Here is an 18,134-nt window from a genome sequence, read left to right as displayed (position 1 = left end):
CTCTAGAGGTCTTACTCAATTTGTATAAATTTTTGAGCAGTTTTTATTCGATTTGGATACAATTTTGCACGGGTTCTACTTCTATGACATTCAACATCTTTGTGAATTACAATCTGAACCGGTCTTTAAACTGATATCTTCCATAAAAGTTGGCATCATGATTAGATAAAATTCAGCCCATCTGAACATAACATCTCTCTTACTGCCAAAACCATCTACTTTTTCTACCCACCACCATAGGATGGGGGTATACTAATCTAGTCATACCCTTTGTATCACCTCGAAATACTAATCTAAGACACCATAAAGTATATATATTATTGATCATCTCGAGATTCTGAGTCGATCTATCTGTGTCCGTCCATCCATCTTTCGAAATTACGACATAGACTTGTGTTATGACTTCCAACATCCGTGCCAAATATGATACGAATCAGTCTACAAACAGATACAACCCCCATATAAACGGATCCCCGGATTTGTCTTCCTGAGGCCCTGGAAGACTCAATTTTCAATCGATTTGGCTGAAATTTAGAACAAAGACTTGAGTTACGATTTCCAACATCCGTGCCAAGTATGATCTGATTCGGTGATCAAACAGATATAGCCCCATATAAACCGATCCCCGGATTTGGCTTATTTAGCTGGTAGAAGCCTAACATTCACGTGATTTGGCTGATATATGACCCAAAACCCTATTTTACGACCTACAACATCAGTGCCAAGTTTTATCGGTCAATGTGGTAATACAGTCCCATCTAAATAGCGATATGCCGAAAATAATTCAAATACAAAGTCAGTTAATAAGGGTGAATTTTTAGCGGTATCCATGGTGGTGGGTACCAAAGATAGGGCCTGGCCGAACTTAGCACTTCAATCGTTTACCAACTCTACAAATCAACTATAGGTTTGTTCGTGTACTTTTCCATTAAAAATTTGCTGCAAGAGAGTAAGAACAGCCGTTAATCTCTTTTGTTATTAATTGGAATTAAACAGCTGGTTTGGGCGACCCGGTAGCATGCTTAGATTACCAGGGCAGGGGTCATGGGTTCGATTCCCGCCAGAAACCTTGGTCTATCGCTACGGTGGTATCACAATGGAGCTAAAATTGAATTAAACCTAAAAATGACTGGCACGCTTACTTAACCTAGCCTTAACTGCTGGTTTTAATTTTCAAACAGCTGTTATAATTTTAAAATTTCTGCTTGGAAAAATACCTCCAATAGAAATTTGCAAGCTCTCCATTACCAAACTCTCAAAATTTTGCTTTCTCTCACGCATTCTCCCGATCTCTTCTGCTGGCAAATAAAGTACGCCAATGGCTTCCAATAACAATTTGTACAAATTGTTGAGTACACGAACACACTTTATGTACAACACAATGCTACAACAACAACCACTGTTTTCCTATATAAAATCATCTGATTTCGACAAATTTAATTATAATAAACCGTGTGGCAGTTAAAATGTCTAATGACTATGACAATCATTTAAGTAATAAAGCCTTAGAATTTTTATACCTTACTCTTTTACTACACATTTTTCTTTTGTTCAGATTCAAAATAACTAAAAATTTAACCCTAACCCTTGTAAAATTAACCCTAAAGCTGATGAAAAAAAACCCATTTCTATTTTATTTTTATGAATAAGGCCCTATTTTAAGTTTTGTGAATAAGGCCATTTATATTTAAACAGATATAGCCCCCATATACACTGATCTCTGGATTTGACTTCTTCAGCCCTTCGAAGACCAAATTTTCACCTGATTTGGCTGAAATTTGACCCAAAAACCTATCTTATGGCTTACAACATCAGTGCCAAGTTTTATTCGAATCGGTCAACATGGTGATATGGGCCACCCTTTACCTATATCCCGATATGACTTCTTTAGACCAACATAATTCAAATACAAACTCCGTTAAAAAGGTTTCATTTTTTAGCGGAATCCATGGTGGTGGATACTTAGCACGCTTTTACTTGTGGTCACTTCATTTGTTCGCCAACTCTACAATCAACTATAGGTCTGTTCGCGTATTTTTCCAGTAAAAATTCGCAGGAGAGTAAGAGCAGCTGTTACTCTCTTTTGCATTTATTTAAATTAAACAGCTGGTTTTCATAAAACAGTTGTTATATGCGGCAAATTTCATCTGTAGTAATTTGCAAGCTCTCAATTACCAAACTCTCAAAATTTTGTTCCCTCTCTACCTCTTTTTTGCTGACAACAAAGTACCCGAATGACTTCCAGTAACACTTTTTGCTAATTTACACAAATTTATGAGTACACGAACACACAACAAAATACTACAACAACAACAACAACAACAACAACTTTTGTTCCTATATGAAATCAGCTGATTTTGATAAAATAAATTAGAATAAAACGAGTGGTAGTTAAAATTTTCAATGATTATGGTAATCATTTGAGTAATAAAATAAACCTTGGAATAATACCTCCTGTAGTAATTTGCAAGCTCTCAATTACCAAACTCTCAAAATCTTTCTTTCGTTCAAATTCTTAATAGCAGCACTACTCGTAAAATTAACCATAAAACTGATAAAAAATAGCTACTTCTAACTTTTCAGGGAAACAGAATTGCCAGAGGATTACATATAGAACGTTAAAGAGTTTCGGCCTTATTCACAAAACTTAATGTAGATTTGAAATAAGTTCATTCGACATATATCCTTTATAGGACTTAAAGGTACTTTAGGATGACCAACATACGCTTAGGAAATTAACTTAGTCGATAGGTGAGAAATTCTAATTATTTCTGCTTGAATGAAATCCAAACCCTGCCCATCAATATGATATAACAAAAAAGAACAGAATTGAAAAGAAAAAAGATCTGACATGGAGCATTCACTTAATTGCGTTTCACCTTAATTTGTTCTTTTGAAATCATTCCACTTTTCAAGGCGATTATCGCCATTGGTATCCATACAACTTAAAACCTTTTTTTCTATACACAGGGACGAAAAGAGGGATAAGCAATGAAATAATACATATGTATGTGTGTATAATACCCAGCAAAGACACAAGGGTTATGGATTGAATATTTTTTGGATTCTCTTTTCTTTTTCTTTAGTATTTTAATGGTAGAACCCAAAGTAGAACCAATATTGTTGCATGTTTCAAAGAAATTTCAAGTTCTGAGTTTCTTTTCTTTTTTTTAAGTTATTTTTCTGGGGAACCGGTTTATCAGGGTAGCTGTATCATATGGCTGGCTTTCTATGTACACGTATTAACAAGAAAAGAAAAGTAAACCGCTAATTTCTTGCTTTAAAAATAGGAACTTCCTTTTCATTATAAGCTTTGTTCATCTTTTAGAATTGTGAATAATAATTAGCAATAACGCTACCCTTTGTAACTTTCCATCGACAAACCAAAAAAATATATGGGGTATTTACTTGTCGTGTTTTTACTTGTGTAAGGTAAGGGATCGAAGATATTTACTTGACTCTTGAATTTTCAATTGTTTGAATAGGCATTGTTTTTTGTAATAAGCCCATAAAGAGGAAAATACAACTAAAACTTTCATGAAGTAGGTGTAGTGTTCTTTTATCTTTCTCAAGCTTAAAGATGAAAAGATTTGAAAGTTATGAAATAACGGTTAGAAAGTAGACACACATCACCATAGATACTAATATGGGCTTTATGTATTTATTGCCGCCGTCAGCGCTCCATCGAGAAATGTCAATCACCATCTGTATATGTAGATGTCGCTCTTTTAATACATATGTTTCATTCAGATGACACTAATGTTTTAGAAATTATATAAAATATTAATGAATCTAAAGTTTTAACTAAGACATTGGAACTTGTTGGGATATAAAGGGTGATTACTTAGCTATTATGTTTTTAGGAGAAAATCAGACGAACGGACGGGCGATATACATTATAAGATAGGAAGGAACAGGGGCAAACTTCTCACATATCAATGAGTGCAGTCCGATTCACGTATAAGCTCAATGATAAGGTTCCGAACGGCGTGCCGCAGTGCGACACCTCTTTGGAGAGAAGTTTTACATGACATAGTACCTCACAAATGTTGCCAGCATTAGGAGGGGAAAACCACTGTTGAAAATTTTTTCTGATGGTATCGTCAGGATTCGAACCCAGGCATTCATGCTAACCTCTGCGCAACGGAGGCTTCCTTCGAACGGAATGACAAAATTAATATAACCTCATCCTTCAGTGGTGGGTAAAAGTTTGCCTCAGCTACCCAGACACGAACCAACTTAGGGGTCTGGCATGGAAAACAAGTATTTTGTAAGTAGCAGGAAATTCCTAACATAGATTTTCTTTCTTGAGGATACTTTTTAGAGCACACAACAAGCCGATTACGGGTTTAGGTGTATGTATAGCGCCATGGGGCAAATATCTGCACCCTCTTTTCAACCTAACCTAACCTCTATCCTGTACTTTCAACTGATAACAAGCCATAACATTTTTCGTAAAATTTTTCTGTTTTTCTTTTTTTAATCAGTCACAGATAGATTAGTCTGAATTGAGTTCTATTCCCATTTATGTTTGGGAACAGCAAGCACATTGCACTAAAATTGCTGGTCACAAAAGATTTCAATGTATTTTTACAAGAAAATTACAGCATTTCTGGTACTTTTGCCTTTCAATTACACAAGTTTCCTGCTGGAAAATGGAATTTACTCCATCAAATTTTAAAGTTCAATGAAGAAATTTGACCAAATCTCAGACCTTCCCGAGGCAGTGCCAAGAGCAATCAGATACTCGTATGTAAGCCCCAGGTGCTAGATTATAACTGATTTTAAAACAACAACATAAATTAAACTCTAATGTTTTCTGCAAGTCCAGATTACGGCACGGGAGCTGGAGCTGTAAGCTCCACACAGGCCCAGACATTGAGGTCCGAACTGTGTAGTGTTCATTGCTGTCACGAGAAGCATAGCTGCATGCTACCGGGCGCGTCCACAGATTGCGGATAGTGAAATGCTCGGAATAGCTGCAACGGCAGTTGCGGACAATCAGCGGTATCGAACGGTGAGTCTCAGTAAGAGGTTGGGAGGCCCCGGTTCTTGCGGCGCCTTTAAATAACCAATGGCCAACCTGTTCCGGCGGCGATCGGTCCTTTGGACCGAAACGAGCTTGTTCACCAACAGGAGTTCGACGAGGATCGATACCTCCACATGGAAATGTGGCTACAACAACAACAACACGCTTCAAGTCTTTGTCCTTAAATGTCACTTTCAAATTGTTGTAATCACTTCCGATACTCTCATTTAGTTAGAGCTTGTTTCATTAATATCACATTCAAGCTTGTTTCTTTCGGCAAAATTTTATTTTTCATTCTGAAACACATCATAAGCTACAAAATTACACAGACACTAATTTGAGAACACACAGACACTACTTTGTTTACATTTTAGAGCTATGATATATATTGAAACTAGTTTCATTCGATAATTTATCGAAATTAGCTATTTATCGATTATCGGTTGATTTCGATAAATTGAAAAACAACACTTAGCACTTGTAAAAGATTGTTTTATAGATTAAAAACAGAATAAAACTGTAAAAACCATCTGCTAAATCTGTCGGTGGGCATCTAATATACCCTCCACCATGGATGAATATCTGGGAAATTATTCCCAGGGCGTTTCCTTTTTGTATCCTGAAATTCTAGTGTAATAAATAAAGGTCATTACAGAAGCTCGAATGGAAATGTTACATTTCGTATTAGAACTCCGGTCTGTATGTAACGGATGATTGGTTTATATACAGGCCACTATATCGCTGTGGTTAGCATGGCACTCATAATGCTGGCGAAATTTCTGAGGTTCGATGGCACGTAAAAACTTCTCACCATAGAGTTGCCACACTGCGGCTCGCATTTCGGACTCAGCCATGAAAAGGAGGCCGCCACTGTCAATGGAATGTTCACGATTAAATTTGCTTTTGTTGTATTTGTGTGTTATATTAATTACCGATTCCGAATATTTGGCAAAGATGTTAGAAGTCAAATTCTAGCATCTCATGCTAAATTTCAACCAAATGGTATGAGATAATTTTCTTCCCTTCCCAACAATATTTCTTTTGTCGCTAGAATAAAACAGAGGACCAAATTAGCCTGCACGCTGCCATTCAATCGAAGCCTAAGGAACCGAATCGATTTATAACATGTCTCCCATATTAACCCGCCCTCCTATTTGACTTCTTTAGCTAGGAGCAATGTATCTCAATTTTGACAGCTGTAGCTCAATTTGTAAAGAAAACACCATTTTGTACCTAAATGTATGAATTCCAGAAAATGGTATAATCGAACAATATTTACTATCAAGTTGTAGCAGTATCAAAATTTTAAGAGCTGCAGCTCAATTTTGTAAAGAAAATATAATTTTTTACGTTTAAGTAAAAAATCATCGAGTCACATGATATATACTGTCAAGAAGTAACTATATTCCAAGACAGATCTGTAGATCAATATGTAAACAAAGTACTATTTTTTACGTTGTAGCGAATACATATACGAATCTCAGAAAAATCATCTAGTCACCCGATAAATACTGCCAAGGTGTCATAGAATCCCAATTTTCAGAGCTGTAGCTCATTCTGTAGAGTAAAATGATTTACGTTTTAGTACCTAAATGTATGAATTTCAGAAAAATCGTCTAGTCATCCGGTATATACTGTCAAGGTGTAACAGTATCACAATCTTTAAAGCTTTAGCTCCAGCCCAGGATTCATTGGGTGAATTCTGGCTCCATCCGTGAAAAAGTACCATTTTGTATGTTTTAGTATCCAAAATGTACTTATTTCAAAAAAATCATCTATTCGTCAAGGTGGAACTGTTGAGAACAAATCTTGACAGCTGTAGCTCAATCAGTAATGAATGAGCAAAACCTTATACTCAGTAACAAAATGTAGGTACATTTTAGTTACTAATGTGGATATGAATTACAAAGAAATATCCTATACGCCCAATATACATATATTATAAGCGCCTATGATACTGGACTAGAGCTGGCAAAATATCGATGGCATTATCGTTACTATCGATACTTTATTTTTTGACAAAATATCGATAGGGAGGCCACCGGACTGCACTCATTGATATGTGAGAAGTTTGCCCCTGTTCCTTAGTGGAATGTTCATGGACAAAATTTGCAAATATCGATAGTTATTTTTTCGATGGATACTTTAATTTTATTGCAAAATTAAACAAAAATGAGCTATGTATCCTTTAAGATGCATTACGCCTATAGAGGGCACAACTTTCATCCGATTAGGCTAAAATTTGTTACAATGATTTCTCTCATGACTTCCGGAAGTTAATTTTTTTTTGCAAAATTAAACAAAAATGAGCGATGTATGCTTTAAGATGCATTGCGCCTATAGAGGGCGCAATTTTCATCCGATTAGGCTAAAATTTGTTACAATGTTCTATCAAAAGACTTCCAACTAACTTTATTAAATTTGGGTTTATTTGGTCTGTGCTTTGATATTTCTTCTATATAAAACGATCTCCTGACTTTTAGTTCTCATTTTCGTTTGAAATATAGGAGTTGGAAAATAACGATAGTATCGATATTTATTATTGTCGTTAGTTTGCCAGCTCTACACTGGACGCCTGCCGTTACGAAATGGCTATGAGCACCACACGATAAGGAATTCTCAGCTTAGATTTGGGTAGTGTTCATAGCCAGCTCGAGCTCAGCTGAGAGCTACCGGGCGCCTTCATATACGGAGTACTTGCAACTGCAGCCGCGAGCAATTAGCAATATCGGATGGACTATTAGCAAGAGCTCAGGCGGCACCGTCTTTAGCTTAAATACTAAATGCCTGTGATACTTGACAAGGCGAGTTAATGGAGCCTTCAAATAACCAACAAACACAACATTCCCGCAACGATCGGTCTAATGGACCAAAACAAGCTTGGTCACCTTAGCTTGAGCTTGACGAGGATCGCTACCTCCATATTTAAAGCCACATAGGCTGCAACAACGCAATCCTAGTGAGCTGATTAAGAATGCCTTTTGGCTATGATCCTCAACTTCAGCTCCGATTCAACTTTTTAACTGTAAATATCGAACAAGCGACGGCTTTCTTTGAGAATACAATACTTGCTTTATTATCGGTTATAGACGAAGTTTCATTATCGATGTGCAATTTCCAAAAAATGAGTCTCTAACACACACACACATCTATGCCATGAACTTGGAATGAAAGACAAATAAATAAAATCAAACCAAGGACAGACGAAGAAACAGTACAGAATTGTTATAACACCAAAAAGCACTTACCCTAGTGATAGAAAAAACGAGCTGCTCGCCTCTAGATAAGGCAAAAAAGGGGATGATAATGATGTTGATAATCCACAATAGCTGCAGATGAGGAAGGAACACAAAAGTTTTCCACTTCTCTGGCACAAAAACAGTGAACATTTAATACACTTTTGGCAACTCTATTGACAAAAACCAAACAAGAAAATTAAACGTCATTTCTAAATGTCGAAGTGACGTAATAAGGCCAAACTTTGTTCGGCCCAGGCCATCTTAAAGGTCACATAACATAACAATAGCAAAGGAAAAATCTTTATTTTTTTTTAAGAAATTTTGAGCATAACTTTCATCATCAGTAGCAGCACTTTTTGCCTTAAATGTGGTGGCCAGGACAAAAACAAATGCGTACTTAACACCCTTCACCATACTTTCAAAGGCAGATAGATAGAGTAAGACCCGAGATGCACAAACTGGGTGTGTCCAAGGAATCAATATATTTTTCAGAGGTTACAACTTTTTCTGTGGTAAACACTTTTACACCATTTCAATGATTTTTGCTTTGTTTCTTTTCTTCTTTTGTTATAAACCATTTCGAATTTAAAGCATATTTTCCTCCAAGTAATAAAGAGAAACAAGTATAGAGAAATAGAGAGAAACCGTAATCACTATTAGCACCATTTGTTGTATGCTTGCGCCTCTTCTATTGAGGCACTTATTTAGGACATATTTCACTTCAATGAACACACAATTTTCCAAAGTTGGCGAACTCTTTGGGGCTGATTTTTTAGAATTTTTTTTTTCGATTTCCTATAGAAACGCGTGGTGTGATTGCGGATAAATGGCAAATATTTGATCGAATTGCTCTAGAACTCCCCCTTGTGGAGTGGCCTTGAATGGAGAGCTAGGGCATCGTATGGATTTGCACTTGACAAAGCATATTTTTTACCATTTTGCAATAAATTCGCACAATTTCGACGAAATTTTTTGCAATTTCTTCTTGAACCCGATTTAATTCAATACAAAACGCACGACCGACGACGAAGAAACTTGCTTTAAACAAATTTTTTTGTAGCACGACGTCAAACGCTAGCGTAAGAAAACCACACACACACAACCGAAAAACAATCCAACCTCACAAACGGGCAGTATGATGTCGGCCATCGAACCAAACACAACATACCTCGAAACAGAACAGGTTTGAGTGCGAATGGTGTTTTCTTCGATCGATAAAGGCAGGCATAACTAAACATTGAACAAAATCATAAAATCGTTGTTTAATTCCTTAAAAAAATAGCCAGTACTACACTAGATTTTATCTACCACATTGGTTTTTTATTCTTTTTCCCCAGTGTTGTTAAAAAAAAGGCCACTGCCGACAAGGCTTATTAAAAATCTTTCCAAACCCTTTGGGCTTGTTTTGTTTTATATAATTCACTTTTTAGAGACACTGGCGGATGTTTAATTCATTTCCTGGCCAATTTTGCTACATTTTCCTCATTTGCTTTCAATTAATGTGCTTTAGTTTATGTGAAATCTGGAATTGTGGCCAATTCTAACTTACTTATTTTCTATACTTTGTTCCACTGACTGCGGGTTTTCACATCCAATCGCAATCTTCGCTTCAAACAACCATAACACGTTTTCTTTATTCACCACACCAACATTACCCCTAACATTCAGTAAGTTGGTAGACGGAGTTGCCATTCACAACATTGTTTTGTATCTGAACTGAGGCATAGTGGCACAGTGTTTGGAGTTGAACTGAAAGTTGAGGAAACTAATTGTAAACAATTTTTGGAATGGAAAAGTAGTTGATATGGAAGATAATGTTGTGATTGCAACGTGCGAATTATATTTGCAAATTGGCTGTCCATGTAGGAGGCCACCGTAGCGAAGAGGTTGGCATGTCCGCCTATGATGTTGAACGCCTGGGTTCAGAAGAAAAATTTTCAGCGGTGGTTTGCCCTGTGAGGTACTATGCCATGTAAAAACTTCTCTCCAAAGAGGTGTCGCACTAGGAGGGCCCTTATTATTTAACCTAAAAAACTTGAATCGGACTGCACTCATTGGTATGTGAGAAGTTTGCCCTTTTCCTTAGTGGAATGTTCATGGGCAAAATTGGTAATTTGTATATCAAAAAATGCGGCACCAGGTACTTAAGAAGTCAAGTCAGTGGTTGGTTACCCTAGTGGTTTGACGTGTAGTTAAATGGCAAAATTTTACCGACAACAACGTAGTTTTTAAAATTCTGTTGGTTTGGGGGCTTAAATTATTCTGGGGGTGCTTAGCCCTTCCCAGAGGCCTTCAAAACAAACTCAGTACAGATATTGGATTCCAATATCACTTGCGAAATTTACGCCAAACCGTTTAAAATTTGAGTCTTTCAGATTTTCAAGAAATCAAATCGGGGGATGGATTTATATGGGAGATATATCAGGTTGTGCATTCATCCATCCCAATCCATTCATCCAACCCAAAAATTGCAGCCACCAGATGCTCAAGAAGTCAAATCGGGTTATCAGTTATGTGGAAGTTAAATAAGGTTATGAACCTATTCAAATCAAACAGAGAAGTTCAGTTGAGCACACCAAGCGAGAGACGTCTCGACCTTCCATAACCTCCACACATAGTTGATAGATAGATAGACGATAGATCGAGATGTTTCCGATTGCAGAGAATGCCAAGGAAGCCTCCTTGATATCGAGGTGATTTTTAATCGCAGAAGGGATCCGCAAGAATATCTCCCAGTATACAAATAATACGATATGCTGTAGGATTATTAATGCAGACTTGGGAGATAGTACACTAGGAAGGCAGGAGACAAGGGGTACGCCTCACGTGGGATAGCTCTAGCCGATTTTCTTAAACCTTATGACCTCATGAGGCGTGTACGATGTTTTACTAATAATCCGAGACAGGTTTCTGTCGACGATAAATATTTAGATTGAGGACAACCCAAAAGCTCCTGGGACTGGCCAGTGCCGCAACCGCATTGAGTATCAAAATCTTCCACACTGCAGATAGGTGTAGAGGCAAACTGTGCCGCTTAGGTTGCACTAAGGCTGAGGGAGCTCGGTATGCTTATGGAGGACGTGTACGGCCACAGTTAAATTCATATCTGGAGGATATGCTGAGGAACTGACGTCTCCAATATAAAATCATGAATGGGATCTAGTCCGAGGCACTAGATATCGTTATACCGCTTAGACTCTCGGACCAGTGTACGGTCTTTCTTCGAAACTATAGCATTAGGTGAACAGTACAGTGCCGCTAAAGGCCATGGATTCGAAGGCTGTAATGTCCCGAGGTGCGAGTCGGAAAGTCTAGAATCCTTAATTGAACTCCTGGCTCATGATTTAGGTCCTACGTCCGGAAGGAATCATCCACTTCGTGGGAAACTTTCGCAGACCTTCCATACGTGCCATTAGAAGTCAACCAAAGGGAGACGAAGGAACTGCTTGCTTTTGATAATATGTGACTGGATTAACTGATAATATATTACAGGAGTTGCAGAAAGAGCAACCCATGGCAGCAGGTTGTACGCATCAGATTGAAGGGCTGCCATTCTGGTGTACATCACACTGCTACAACCACAACAATAACAACCGGAGTTATAACTGAACACAGTGCGATAGGCCATGACTGCAAAAGCTTTATTCATGAGGATGAGACGAGCGAGCATTAGCTTTTGCCTATTTCCCGTGTACAGGGATAATGGTTTAGTGAGACAGGTTTTCTACTGGCCTATCTTGCAGACTTATCTCTAGGAGTTCTCTTCAGATACATCGAAGAGACAGTATGACTTCGACAGGGTATGAAATGAGATCCTATACACGCGGTCTTGGGTGCCTGAATGGTCGGGACCACTGATTGGCCCACACCATTAAAGACACATAGGTGGGCGTCAATCCTTTCGTAGCCGGTTGTACGTTCCAGATTGACCCGATGGAATTCTTCATCGGCAAGGGCCGCCGCCTCAGAGTATAATGCATTGCTAGAACATCCTAACCATCACTGTGTTCCACCATACCTATTATGGTATGCCACCACCATAGATTCCGCTAAAAATTTGTCTTTTTTACTGAGTTCGTATTTGAATTATTTTACAATAATCAAATCGATAATTGGCTGCGGCTGCTATAGTCTCAAGTAGTCACATCGGGGAATCGGTATTTTAGGGACCAATGTCAGTTTATATGCGGATTCGGATGATACTTGGCACGGGCGCTGAGAGTCATAGCAGCAATCTTTGTGACAAATTTCAGTCAAACAAAATAGAGATTGAGGCTTCGAGGTGCTCAAGAAGTCAAATCCGGGGATCGGTTTGTATAGGGGCAATATTAGTTAACAGACCAATTCGAAATGAAAATTTGATGTCTCTAGGGGCTCAAGAAGTCAAAACTGGGAATCGCTATGGGGGATATATCCCAATCTGAACTGATATTGCAAAATTTCAATAGCATTTATAATACATTAGAACGTTATGGTAATTTCGACAAATCATATTGTTTAACAGCCTGAGCAACTCAGTATTCACAATGTCGTTTTGCAAAATTTGCTATTCCTCAATAAATATGAACAATTGTTCCATTTCTATAGATAGCTACATATGTACATATATATGTATGTACCTATTTTAATTGATATTTTATATTTATCAACTTTAAGTCATCAAATGGCTGAATGAAAGAAAAGGTAAACGCCCCATGCCAGAGTGCGCGCACACACACACACCAATTCAATCAGCGCGCTTTGCTAATTAATTCTATTGTGCATTAAACACTTTCTTCGTCTCGCACAGAGAAAAGGTGTTTTGCAGTTGAATCATAACTGACAGAGACATTAAAGCAAATGGAATACATATTTTTCAGACATGAAATTAAATTAGATCAACATCCACATCTTGATTAAATATCCATTTCCTCCATATGCATATGGTATACAATGTGCAATGAATGCGAACAGCACGCATATACACACACTCACTAACTAATAGCATGCATATCCTACTCACACACCCAGGAAAACATAAAATTTCAAACGCCAAACAATGATTGGTGTTATTCAAAAAAAAAAGTACCTACAATAAAAATATAAAAATTACCTAAAAAAATAACAGACACAGAAACTTAAAGCTGCTTAAATTCATATTGATTCAATAGAAGAACAAGAAGAAGAAGAGGAGAAAAACATTTAATGTTTGTTTTTTTTTTTTGCAAAAAGAAACCCATCCACACACATTCACATACATTTCTACAAATAAATTGCCAAGGCGAAATTTGGCAACGTGGCATCGTGATAAATGTGCTGTGTTGTCAGAGTTCATATTGTTGTTATTTTTTGCTCGTTTTCACTGCTAACGCTGCTCTGCTGCTATTGTTGTTACTGTAGCCAGTGTCTTCTCTCCCTCTCTCTTGGGCTCGCTCTTGTGTGTTTTCTTTGGCTTTCTTTTGCTTTTGTTGTTGTAGTTACTCTACTACAACTGCTGTTGCCGCTGGCACCGTTGTTGTTGGTGTTATTATAATAATTATTTTTATACACCTCATCTGCAATTTATATCAAATATAAATAAAAATGGAAATAAAATGAAGTGGAAGAAGAAGACAAACAACACAAGCAAGCGACGATGGTCACGACACGACAACAACGGGAAAAGCAAACCCAACAGCTCCAACAATAACAATGACGACGGTGACTGAATTTAAACCAGAGAACAATGGTGGGGACAACAAGCAATGGCAGCCAGCCACATATACAGAATCCCCACCCATACAAAGGCATTCCACTATTGAGTTGGTCGTACATAACCTTAGCAACATGCGAACAAACCTACCTACCTACATACAAATGTACGACATACAAACGTACAAGAAAGAATCGAGTTGAAAACTTGCTGACACCAACACACAAAAACCCCCCATCAACAACAATATAAGAAATGTCTGACTGACTTGGCAACGGTCGGTTTGTTGGTTGCTTCGTTGGTCGGCCATTTGAACGAGCAGCCGAGGCAAGCAAGCACACAAAACGAAAGAAATCATACAAACCATCATCATTTTATATCCATCCATTCTGCACTTTTGTTGTTATTCTGTAAATCACCCCACGGACGATGGCATTAGCATTTTCATCGTTGTGGTGTTCGTCGTTTTGTTTTTTTTTCAGTTACCCCTTTCCGTTCCATTCTTGGCTTTCTTCACTTATTTACCGGTTCGATTTTGTAACACCACAGACTCTTTCATTTCTTATTTCTTTTTTTTTTGTTGCTGTGTATAACTTGTTCAACCAGTCCCACATTGGGAACATTCCTGCATACATACAAAGAACGTATACACGTTAAAGAATATTATCGGGGAAAAAAGTATCTTGGATTTTTATTCCTTTTTTTGCTTTAAAAAGAAGTATTTATTTTGTTATTTCTGTTATCTGTCTGCTTTTTGCTACCGATTCTCTACTTGGCGTTATTTGCTCTCCGAACGGGGTTTGGATGATATGTATATACATATGTATGTGCATACATATAACATATATATATATATATATGTATATGCGAGTGTTCATGTGTACCATCGTCATGTACCTTAGTGGGTGGGAGAGAGGTGTTAGAAGATACAGAATGAATGCGCAAGTGAGTGAGTGAGAGAGAATGCCACTATAAAACCAGAGACTATCTATCTTCTTTGTTGTTTCCTAAAATAAATCGTCGTATCTTTTTTCTCGACGCCTTCTGCCTGTTCGTAGCATGGTTGCCAATGACTTATCTACATAGAAAAACGGGAAAATATTGGCAAACTGTCAATAGATAAAGCGATTGATTGTGAACGTGAGCATTCATATAATGATTTTAAAATGAAACTAGCACTATGTTCACCCTACTCATCGTGACAAACAAATATTTCAATGAACATTATGGAACAGCATGGGTCTTCTCTCAAATCAATGAGCGCTGTTCTATTCTGAGAGGCGTGTCGCGAAGCTACAACTCTTTGTAGATGTCTACATACCCGACTAATGTCTTCATTGCTAGTGGGGGCTTCTTTTCACGGCTGAAAATCGTTTCTAATTTTCCTGCCAAAAACGGATATGGAAGTCAGTATAAGCCAAAAACCCGTAGGGAAGTCGTGTAGTATAAGAAGAAGACAAGAAATATTTTTAAAGCTTATATATAATATAACATAACTATTGTCTACAAGGGAGACAAGACACATTTATACTATAGACAAATACTCAGACAAACTTGCTGATAGGACAACTCGTGGTGAATAAGGGATTGCGCGTAGATAGGGCGGGTTAGATTTTTAGACATCATATTTACAAATCAAAGTCTTGAGCCCTTGTCACGTACCGCGGTATAAGACCAGGCTAAGGCACTGTTTGTTCTAGGAGATAGTATAGCCAGCTCTGACCCATGGTTGATACATCCAATGGCCGGTGTCAGGCTTTAGGTCACATTTACAGAATCGGAACGGTGTCGACGCCTCTGTGGACTAATGCGATTGCGTCATTGGAGGCTATTTTCCGTATTCAAACTATTGATCTGTCTACAAGGGAGACAGGACACATTTATACTAGAAAGTACCACGGCGGTCACTGAGACAAACTTGTTGAAAGACCAAGTCGTGCAAGGTTACATAGCTAGATTAAGTGTTAGATGGGGCGGGCCAGATTTTCAGACATCATATTTACAAATCCAAAGTCTTGAGAACTTGCCTCCTTCTCGTTTCAATTGAGCCATGATGTGAATGCCATAGGCGAACTACACATATTTACCGTCTTTTATTAAAGTACTATGTAAATGGCATGCTTCTTGCGTCGTATGCATTTTCTATATATGAATTATTTCCTTTCCCGTGGAGGAATCTATGGTGTAATGCACGTATATAGAGTTTGGGCAGTCTTAGCTTCCAATATGTGCATCTTTCTTTCTTTCATTTTTGATGTAAATTTGATTTTTTAATATTTTCGGCAGAGCTGCTTGCTTTAAAGAAAAATAAAATGGTTACCGACACCTATAAGCTTGACAGAGCACAAACATTTCTGTTGTTTTTATCCTCCTTGCCAACAGTTTTGAAATATTATATTATCTTCAATAATCTCCGTATCTTTTATTGTACAAGATTACCATCTTCCTCTTTACAGTAGGCAAAGAGGATTGAGAAGTTCAAAACCTTTATCCACATATAATTTATCTATGCCGTGTGGGTTGTGGGATTACCAAAGCCATCACTCTATTTATCACAAAAATTTTCTTGGGCAATGCCGGTAATACATTTCTATTTAAAAAAATGGCATCCCTGGTCAATGAGGAGACAGTTTGACGTTTAGCCAAAACGACCGACATGACGTTCGACATTTTATTAGTGTATATGTGATTGTCGGTCTGCTAACAGCCAGCTAGCTTATGTCTGTCGTTTGTGCTCGTTACTTCGTATGCTCTTTTACCACTGCTATCTACATGGGTCATTGTTGTTTTTGCTGTTTTAACTTTGCAGTTGTCTGGGATTTTCGCTGCCCGTGCACATTAAAGTTGATTTTTTCCGTTGTACTCGTTCTTCTCGTTTCGCCTTTCTTTGTTCTTAGGAGTTCGCTTGTATGTTCGGTGTTTGTATCAGATAGATGTGTCTGTATGTGCGAACGTATGTTTGTATAAGCTCCATGTGTGTATGTTCGTAGATATTTTGTGGTGTTTCTTTATCTGCTTCCCGCTGTGCCTCTTTTACTTAAGTTTGGAATTTCAGCTGCAACACACATACACAAACTTTCGCGTGTCGAACTCACTCACAGTCTTGCTGAATCACGCGACCGCCGACTGGCGTTCAGCCTTCTTCACATACCATCTCAAATGTATTCATTAAATTTTTGCAATTTATTCTCATTCCTCTTTTTTTTTGCTTATCTTTTTTATAATGTCGACTGCTGTCGATGTGTGGCGTTGTTATTCTTTTTTTGTACTGCTGCTGATTCTTCCTCTTCTTTTACCATAGCACTATCGAGAGGAGCATGACAAAGTCGTCTTCTTTAGATTTTGTAGCTGTTGTTGTGTTGGTTCTTTTGTATTCTTTTCAAAAAGGTTGTGTTCATTTCGACCTATGCTAACCATAGTTTCAAACAGAATTCTCACATGTTAACCTTCAGAGGTTTCGTATTAAGTCTGTAGCCTAATCACTTGAGGTTTCGTTGTCTTGTAATTAGTAGATGTTCTACAAAAATGACTAATACAATGATTAAAACAAATACGCCTATCGTAGTGGAAATTCAACGAATAATGCATAAGCTGGGGTTTTTGTTATCATCAGCTGGGATGTTTGAGGGTAAATTGTCTATTTTCTATAGGATCAGCTGATTACAATTTTCGCTTGGTTTTGACAGCACTCAATATAAATTGAAATGACTTTTGCAAGTAATGTTTTTGAAATATCCAAAGCAAAAGCAGTAAAACTGCTAAAATTGTAATCAGACCACATGTATTTCTTATACGATCTGTCAAATTTAGCAGCATGGATGTTGTACACAACATCCGATCTAACGAACATACGGAAAAACATTTGGAGAGTTAAGGCAGCAATTATACGACATGTAGATTTCATATGACATGTCACCTTTTCTATTCACATGTAATTTACAATGTTGTAAAACTGGCAATTTACATACGATTCATAATTGCTATAACAGCTGTATGTTATTTTCGCATAACATAACCTAAAATTGTGAGCAAAACTTATATTTGTATGCGTCAAAAGGTGGATAAATCAAAAATTTAATTTGAGGCTGCTTTCATTCGACAGACAACAAAAACAGCTGATTTCTTAATGTTTTTGTCAAGAGGAATAGAGCCCGCTCCAAACCAAAAAATTACATGTGCAATTTTGAAAAGTGAT

General features: G+C 37.5%; 1 protein-coding gene and 1 long non-coding RNA gene across 3 annotated transcripts in view; both read right to left on the bottom strand.

Annotated features, from left to right (window-relative positions):
• LOC106091683 (uncharacterized) overlaps positions 1-9,469 on the bottom strand; it is a 194,145-nt gene extending 184,676 nt beyond the window's left edge. Inside the window, exon 1 of one of the 2 annotated variants that reach the window (XM_059366979.1) lies at positions 9,203-9,469. The gene's annotated coding sequence lies outside the window, so the exon portion shown is untranslated. Of the gene's footprint in view, positions 1-8,277; positions 9,170-9,202 lie in introns of those variants that run through there. The other variant, XM_059366980.1, reaches the window with a different exon arrangement.
• A 3,916-nt stretch (positions 9,470-13,385) lies between these two features.
• On the bottom strand, positions 13,386-13,932 carry LOC131996854 (uncharacterized). Its single transcript, XR_009398044.1, has 2 exons — positions 13,866-13,932; positions 13,386-13,802 (listed from the first exon to the last, which is right to left on the bottom strand). It is a non-coding gene; the product is annotated as an uncharacterized LOC131996854 (long non-coding RNA).
• Between the last annotated feature and the right edge of the window lie 4,202 nt (positions 13,933-18,134).

The sequence above is a fragment of the Stomoxys calcitrans genome, chromosome 4 (assembly GCF_963082655.1).
Source record: "Stomoxys calcitrans chromosome 4, idStoCalc2.1, whole genome shotgun sequence".
In the NCBI taxonomy this organism is placed as follows: Eukaryota; Metazoa; Arthropoda; class Insecta; order Diptera; family Muscidae; genus Stomoxys; species Stomoxys calcitrans.
This window is presented reverse-complemented; position numbering and strand designations above follow the sequence as displayed.